This window comes from Etheostoma spectabile, chromosome 3, assembly GCF_008692095.1.
Source record: "Etheostoma spectabile isolate EspeVRDwgs_2016 chromosome 3, UIUC_Espe_1.0, whole genome shotgun sequence".
Lineage (NCBI taxonomy): Eukaryota > Metazoa > Chordata > Actinopteri > Perciformes > Percidae > Etheostoma > Etheostoma spectabile.
In genome coordinates this window covers 483,883-491,711 of record NC_045735.1, presented here as the reverse complement: position 1 = coordinate 491,711, position 7,829 = coordinate 483,883, and the positions used below count along the sequence as shown (strand labels likewise).

Here is a 7,829-nt window from a genome sequence, read left to right as displayed (position 1 = left end):
GGGTACACGTCGCGCCAGCCTCCGCGAAAAGTGTGTGCGGCAGTCGCCCCTTTCGGGTCTCTGGGGGACCCGGCCTGTCGTTCGATCGGCGTATCTCTGACTGCCCCGGTCTTGGGCCAGGATGCGATGGTATTTTTTCTTCCACAGCGGTTCGTATCTAGTGTTGTGTTGTATGTAAGAGGGGAAAGAAATTAAAACCAAACCAACTTAAATCAAAGTTGCAGCTATAGAAGGATTTGTAGTTTGCCTATCTCGCATTTTTTTATAGCCGAACACGTATTTTAAGTGTTTTTTTTCACAGTATGATAGTCTGCATTATCTATGTACAGTTAGTTTTAAATTGCCGTTACCTAAACAGTAACGGCATCAGCAGATTAATAAAAACTTTCATATTTTTTTTGTTTTTTAATTTAACAGTAACGGCAATCACACAAATTGTAAAATAATTTAAATATTTAGTGTTTTCTTTTTTTTTACAAGCACCCAGATAGCTCAGTGTGTAGAGCGGGTGCCCATAATTAGATGTTAGCTCCTCGATGCAGCGGTCCTAGTTCGAATCCGACCTGCGACCCTGTACTGTAGATCCTCTTGGTGTGTTTTTTTTAACTAAACGTTAAACCAAATATTAAGTATTTTATTCATTAGCAGATAGTTGACGCAGGTTTATTTTATTCCAGACGATAGTCTGCATTTATCTTGGCCGACAGAACCATCCCTCGGAAAATTACTCGCGATTTGCATTTTGACCTCTGGTTTACCGTTGGACACACCTCCGTATGAGACGGACCGGATGAGAACGGGACGGACGAGATGGGATGCTCGCAGGCTGCAGCCATATACTCTTGGAGAGGTCCGCTGACACATTGTCTCCAATAAAACGTGAGAAATCCTTGTGGCCATAGTCGAGTGTTTCCTCACTGTAAAGGTTATGTATGTTATCGACTCTCGGTTTTAGTATTAAAAAAAAAAAAAAATGTGACAGCACCTGTTAGTCAGCATGGTGTTTCTGGAAAAGACTCCCCTGACTCTGCCGTGTACAACTCAACTTACCTGGCAGGGGACACCATGTCATAGAAGGTGGTTCACCCAGGGCGAGGCTTGGCCATTGCACTCCGCATCGACCCATGCGAATTCCCCAAATGTGGGAATCTCGACGGCATAATTTGGGTAGTGGGGACTGCGTTTCGCGCCTCCCCTGATAACATGTGCACAATAATCGTCAACAATGATGCCAAAATTGCGTATGAAAACATTTCAATCGCAAATTCGGTAAGATTTTCATTGTTCTCTTGCGACTAGGTACCTTACAAGATGCAGACAAGCTGAATTAATTTTGAAAAATAATATCCATAGGTTGTTTTTAAAACATACTATCACTTTTTTAATTATTAGTCAGAAGATGAGGAACAGATGGTCATATTGCCTTCTTCACAGACATATGTATATTAATCCCATCCTGGCTGCATAATACATAGTTCTTTTACTGTAGTAGTAAATAGTACACAGTACTTTTTTTATAACTCAACATTTGCGAGTAGGTACCTTACAAGATGCACTCACTAGGTGTTACGGCTCTAATTGCTTAGTTAGTAGGCTACAGCTAAGTTGAATTAATTTTGAAAAATGATATCCATAGGTTGTTTTTAAAACATACTATCACTTTTTTAATTATAATTTTGGATGATTAGCACAAGAGTGCAGTGAAGCTAAATTGTTGTTTTCTGTCCGGCAGTTAACGGATCAAACGTTACTTTGCTCAGAGGATTTGTGATATTAAATAAACGTTTTTACATAAGTAACTCACGTGGCATTTTATTTATTTAAACTAGAAGACTTAGACTTCGACTTCTCTTTATTGATCCTTTTGGGAGTGACTCCCGCAAGGAAATTGAAAATTCCAGCAGCAGTTTTAGAGCAGAAGAGAATTAAAATAGATTAAAAAAAGACAGTATAAAAGACAATAAAATAACAATAATGTAATACACACATATAACATTTGTCAAATAAACCAACAAAAGACCATAAATTATTATTAAGTGTCAGTGTTGAGTCACCGTATTGAAGTGATAAAGTGATAAAGTGACCAGGTGTGAATTTAAGTCCAGGTGGGCTGTATGTAGTATTAGTGTACTGGTGTATGCATGTTGTTGTCCTGTGTATGCATGTATGTGTACTGTTATGTATATTAGTATGTATGTATGTATGTATGTATTATATGTATGTATTATGTATGTATGTAGTATGTATGTTAGTTGTCCTCTGCCCTATTTCCTCCTCCCCCTAGTGAGGAGTTGTAGAAGTCACAGCTTGCTCAACGTGGGTGGAGTCAAACCCATGTTGAATTACACACTGCAGTGAGGGGTACCTTCTGTAGCTTCACTGCGACAACATAACTTATAAAAATGACACATTTGTTGCCGTTCACAGCACCTTTCACTCATCTCCGTGTGATGCAGTAAAACGAATCGCATCGAGGTGAACTGTGTTGCGAATTGAAACCGATATTTAAACCGTGGTGACGATTCGTCGCGTGGAGAATCTGGTCCTCTCGGCAGACCCATTGTCATATCGCTTCTCCGGCCTTTTGGCTAAGACAAGTGTATTCTGTTCTATATCAGTGTTTAATATCTGATACTCCCTACCCGGGGACCATATATTAAATTGATTTTTGGAACTGGGAGATGGAATAGGGGCTTGTTCCGTCAGCTCCACGCATCGACCTGGTATTGCAGTACCTCCAGGAACGGTGCACCCCCCTCTTGCACCTCTTCGTGATAAATTTAAACCAAAGCTACTTCCACACAAACTTATTAGCAGTTAGATACAGTTAAAATTCACAAGGGTCTACAACCATTCTTAACATTTAAATGACCCCATTGCAGCCCAAATACTCTTATAACCCAGTTTGTCCTGAAAAAAGGACGTTCTTATCTTGACTGTAGACAACAGGGTGGATGTTGTACAAGCTTTTTTATAAAATGAATCCAGACGGACAATGAACTGTAAACAAGGCCTTAGGGAAAACGTATCCATCAACCTTTGTCAGCTATCGGTTATAGAGTGAGAAGGAGATCCAGAGATTCAACCATGACACCACTATGGTGTGTAGGGAGGTTAGGAACCGAACCCCCAACTGCTTAATTAACTAGCATTGACTGGGCTGTAGATTACCAATGAAATTGCTCTGACCCTGCACTACCACTGAAATCACTTCAGTTGACAATGCCTCAGGAGGTTGTACAGTGGTTTTTAAAAGTTGCTTGTTGGGAGAGCCATGTACTTACTACAGTTTTAGTCTGGCGTTTGGGGAGAAGGGTTCCCCCCCCAGTTCAAAAACCCTTTCTAGAGAAAAGCACTTTAAAGAAATAAACTAAATTCAGAGTTAAAGTCAATAGGCCATTAAAGTCCAATTAGTATATGTACAAGTGTAAGGTTTAAAGAGCTGGCATCTGCACTAAAAGTCAGACCTAACCATGAATTTTATTAAATCATTGGGTACTAAAGTGCAAACCTGTAAAGGGTAGTAAAGTCAGTGCCAAGAGTTCAGCAAGAGTGTGGAGGTCATGTGGCTTAATACATGTCATGGCACATGGACTGTACATTATCACAAAGCTGAATGACCAACGGTGGTGAAGTAGCCTACCACCAAGAGCCATATAGTGCAAATGTTGACCACTTTACAATTACGAGAAACCAGCCCTTGATTGAGAAAAACATCAAGTACTTATAGAAGTCAGAACATAATTAAACTTTTATTTTTCCATCATACATATAAGACATGCCCAACACTCATGAGACCAGGCAGTCTTCAGACTCCAGCTTTCATCTGGCTGTTGGGGGTGGAATCACCTTTTCCTAGGTGGATCCCCACGTCAGTCCCACTCCTGGTGGCCGGCTTTCCTGGACCTTTCAGGCTTCAGGCTGGTAACCCTTTCTCTCCATCACAGCAGTTCCAATGGAGTGAGGAAAGAGGTTTCTCTCCAAGGAGGCCTGCAGTCGCATACGCCAACCTCCAGCATTGTGCTGCGGCCTTCAGAAGGAACTGTAAGATGGAGCCCAGCAGATCTAGGAGCCAAACCCTGGAAAGCACAGTTTGTAGTGCAGGATGCCATTCTGGAGAGAGAGAAGAGAGAACAATAGTTACTTGGGAATGGAACAATGTTAATAGTTCATCTAATGCTTGGTAAGGTAAATCATGTGCAGTGAGTCCACAAACACACCAAAGGAAAAAAAAAACCCCCCCCCCAGAACTCGACAACTACCTGTAAGGGGCCCAGTGGTGAATCATGTCTCAATTAATGCCATTTGCACTGAACATGGATCATGAGACCCAGTGGTGAAGGAGGAGAGCATGGCCTTCTTGTCCTGTGACAGAAGGACAGAGTTTGGGTGTGGACTTTAATCTAGTATTGCAATTACCTGGGTCTTACCTTGAAGTTCCTGGGGCTGGAGCGTTATCTTGTGAGTAACGCATCGCCAAGTGAGTACGCGGTGCGCTCCGCCCTCTGATTGCATGCACAGTGAAACCAGTAAATGGGGAATGAGAAATAGGGCTTAGAGTTAATTCAGTAAACATAAGGTCAAGCAAAACATTGCGTCACCACATTACGAAGATGATGCGGTCAGGCTGAGTGGGTAGGTGCCTGTCTTGAACCTCCGCCGAGACGGGGCAGTGTGTGCCCCCCCCTTGCAGCTTTATCTTTTTCTAGGTTTCGTTGCTACAAGGCAACGTTTTTACGTGTCTCTTACGCATTTGCGGTGGACGTTCGCTCTCGGTCGAGCAGGGTCGTCGGCGTCACATTTTAAACTCTCCCCGCGGATATAGATGCTTCAATTTCAGAAGAATCACCGGCCCGGCGGCTCAAGCGTCCCACGCCGCGGAGCGCGCAGACGCGACTGGTCCCGTCAGCAGAACCAGCTCCGCGCGGAAGTGCACGGTTATCTACCAGTAGCCACGCGAATGTCGCTCAGCACGTAGCGCGGGTTGAGTAAACGTCCGGGCATTACGTCCGAGACTTTACGGTGCAGCCGGCTGCGAAGCTCCTACCCACCACCCCTTCCCCGGCGAGCATCTTTGGCGTGCACACAGCGGTGAACGAGGCCAGAGCTCTGGTGGGCATTAACTACGATCACCACATGTCGTTGCAGCCAACCCAACGGATAGGCAACACACACGTCAGATAAAACTCAGCACTTGAAAAACAACCCACAGAGAGACAACATTAATCAGAACAACTACAAAAAAACACAGATAAAAACGCCACCATTCTAAAGCAGGAGGTCCTGGAAATGAGACACGACGAACTTTAAACCGCCAGTGGTCTGTTTTTTAGGGAAACAGACAGTCATCTGGAGTAATCTCAAGGTGCTGTTGTTCTCCACAGTAAACACAGTTTATGGCTCATTTGTTTCACAGGTGATGTCCAGGTAGCCACAAATCATGGCATCAATCAATCGCTAGTGCGAACTGCACTGGACATGGCTACATACATGTATGTTGTATGAAAGTGGAATGTTTAGTTTAAAATGCGGCATTCAGTGAAAACTGAAGACAGAGCGGGGTTAGATGTTTTCTTATTCCTTATATCTATAATGAATATGTAAAATTACTATCAGTGTTTAAAATATGGAGGGTGTTAGACTCTTTTTGAATAAGATACCATGACTTTTTGAAACCACTATGCATACTGTTGAGCGCTTGCCTAATTTTTGTCAACACTCACCCCCCCACATCAGACCACTGTATACGTAATATTGTTTGAAATCATCCCCTAAATCTCCAAAAAGATTACCAGGCATTTCTCCACCCGAGCTACTGGCTATGTGCAAGCTGGCCCACACCTTGATGCCTGCTTGGTTTATTCTTCACCACACACACACTTGAGTGCCAGACAATGAAAACCCTCACTCTGGAAGCATACAGCAGGGGATGGCTCCTAAAAGTCACAGTCTAGTTAGTATAGTTGTTATCGAAAAAAAGTTATCACAGATAGTCTGTCAAAACAAAGTTTAAGACATAGTATGTCAAAATATAAGTTTATAGCATTCCGATGCACAAAAGTTTTAAAAAAGTGATAGTGTAGTATGTCAAAAAAGTCAAGTTGAAAAAAAAAAAGTACTGTACAAGTTATAGTACACACCGCCTAGCTTGGAAGTAAATGTGTAGTATGTCCAAAAAAAGGTATAGTAAGTAGGTGAACAAAAGTAATAAAAAAGCATAGTATGTTATGTAAAAAAAAAGTATAGTATAGGATTGTTGAAAAAGTCTACAAGTCAGTAGTATGTTATGTAAAAAAAAGTCTAGTAGAGTATGTCAATATCTGGTCATAGATAATATGCTCCACACAAACAACAAAAAAGGTCCACATAGTATAGCATGTTGAAAAAAAAGTAAAAAATGTTCAATACAGATATTAGATGTCAAACCCCACCAACACAGTTCAGACTGTAAACCAAACGCCCCGCACATAGTCACTCACACGTCCTGTCCAAACAAACACAGTCGCCTTTTCTAACCCCCTCCCAAGTCCCGAGTAAGTTATGTTGTAAATAAAAGGCATAGTCTAATGTTGTTGAAATAGTCTTAAAAGAGTAACCTCAATGTAACTACGCCCCTAGCTGGGTATATTGTCTATGAACAAGTAATGGAATGGACAAGTCCTACCCAAAACAAAAATCAAGAATAAGACTTAGAAATCCGTAATGAGTCCCACTCTGGTGTGTGATATACACACTACACCCAGGCCTCTTGAATAAACACACACACACAAGCAAGGACATATATGGCACAAATGGAGGGAGCATGCTCAGAACGTGCGGGGAGGGCACAATGCAACAATGCGCACCAGGGCTCACCCAGAGCACGGTGGACGGTCTCACGGTTCCTACACCACTACCTACCAGACACTGGATGCTCACCTGTCACACACACCAACGATATGTTGTCATGGTGAATTCTCTGGGGCTCTCCGACCCCCGACACCGGATACGCGGACAAAGCGCACAGGAGTCACAACGCAGGCAAAATTCTGCCATTTACAGCCCACCAAAGTGGACCCCCCCCCGCCCATAAGCCGGTTGTTGTACTCTGTGTGATACAGGACAGTTATGTATGTGTTGTTAATAGCAAATATCAGCATGAATTCCATTAAAGGCGACCGCTGACATAGGAACTATACTAGCCTAGTCACAATCTATCCGATGTTATCAAAGCCATCAGGCAGTACGCGAACATGCCGGGGAACTGAGTGCAAACTCAACGCTTCACGCGCATTAGCGCCCCGTTAGCCATTGCAAGCTAGCCATTTTAAAAGTCACTGTTAGTGTCTTATTACTTCGATGCTTGCAGTATATATTGTACAGGGGGGACTGTATAGACACGAAAACATAGAATGTCGTAACTTTAATCAATTATTTAGCCGGAAAAGAAAGTACTTAGTTTAATAATTAATATAAACACAAATCCTCTGTGCGCGTGGAAGGAGAAAGTAATGTTGATCCGGTTAACCTGCAGGACAGAAAACAATTGAGCTTCAATGCACTCCTCTCGTGCTCATAATCCAAAGTTTATAATTAAAAAAAGTGATAGTATGTTTTAAAAACCAACATCTGGATACTATTTTTCACATGAATTAAACTGACAGCTGTAGCCTACTCAAATAAGCAACCTTAGAGCCGTCTCACCCCCCCACCCCCCCTTAGTGATGTGCATCCGCGCGCCACCCAGGTACCACTCGCACATGGACTGAGTTATAAAAAAAGTACTATGTTACTAGTAATAATACAGTTAAAAAAGAACTATGTATTATGCAAAACACGCACACGGTTGG

General features: G+C 42.5%; 1 non-coding gene and 1 pseudogene across 1 annotated transcript; both read left to right on the top strand.

Moving 5' to 3' along the window:
• Positions 1-1,042: 1,042 nt before the first annotated feature.
• LOC116687162 (uncharacterized) lies at positions 1,043-1,197 on the top strand (annotated as a pseudogene).
• Positions 1,198-2,567: 1,370 nt separating this feature from the next.
• LOC116687171 (U2 spliceosomal RNA) lies at positions 2,568-2,757 on the top strand. The gene has a single exon (XR_004331485.1). It is a non-coding gene; the product is annotated as a U2 spliceosomal RNA (small nuclear RNA).
• Positions 2,758-7,829: the final 5,072 nt, after the last annotated feature.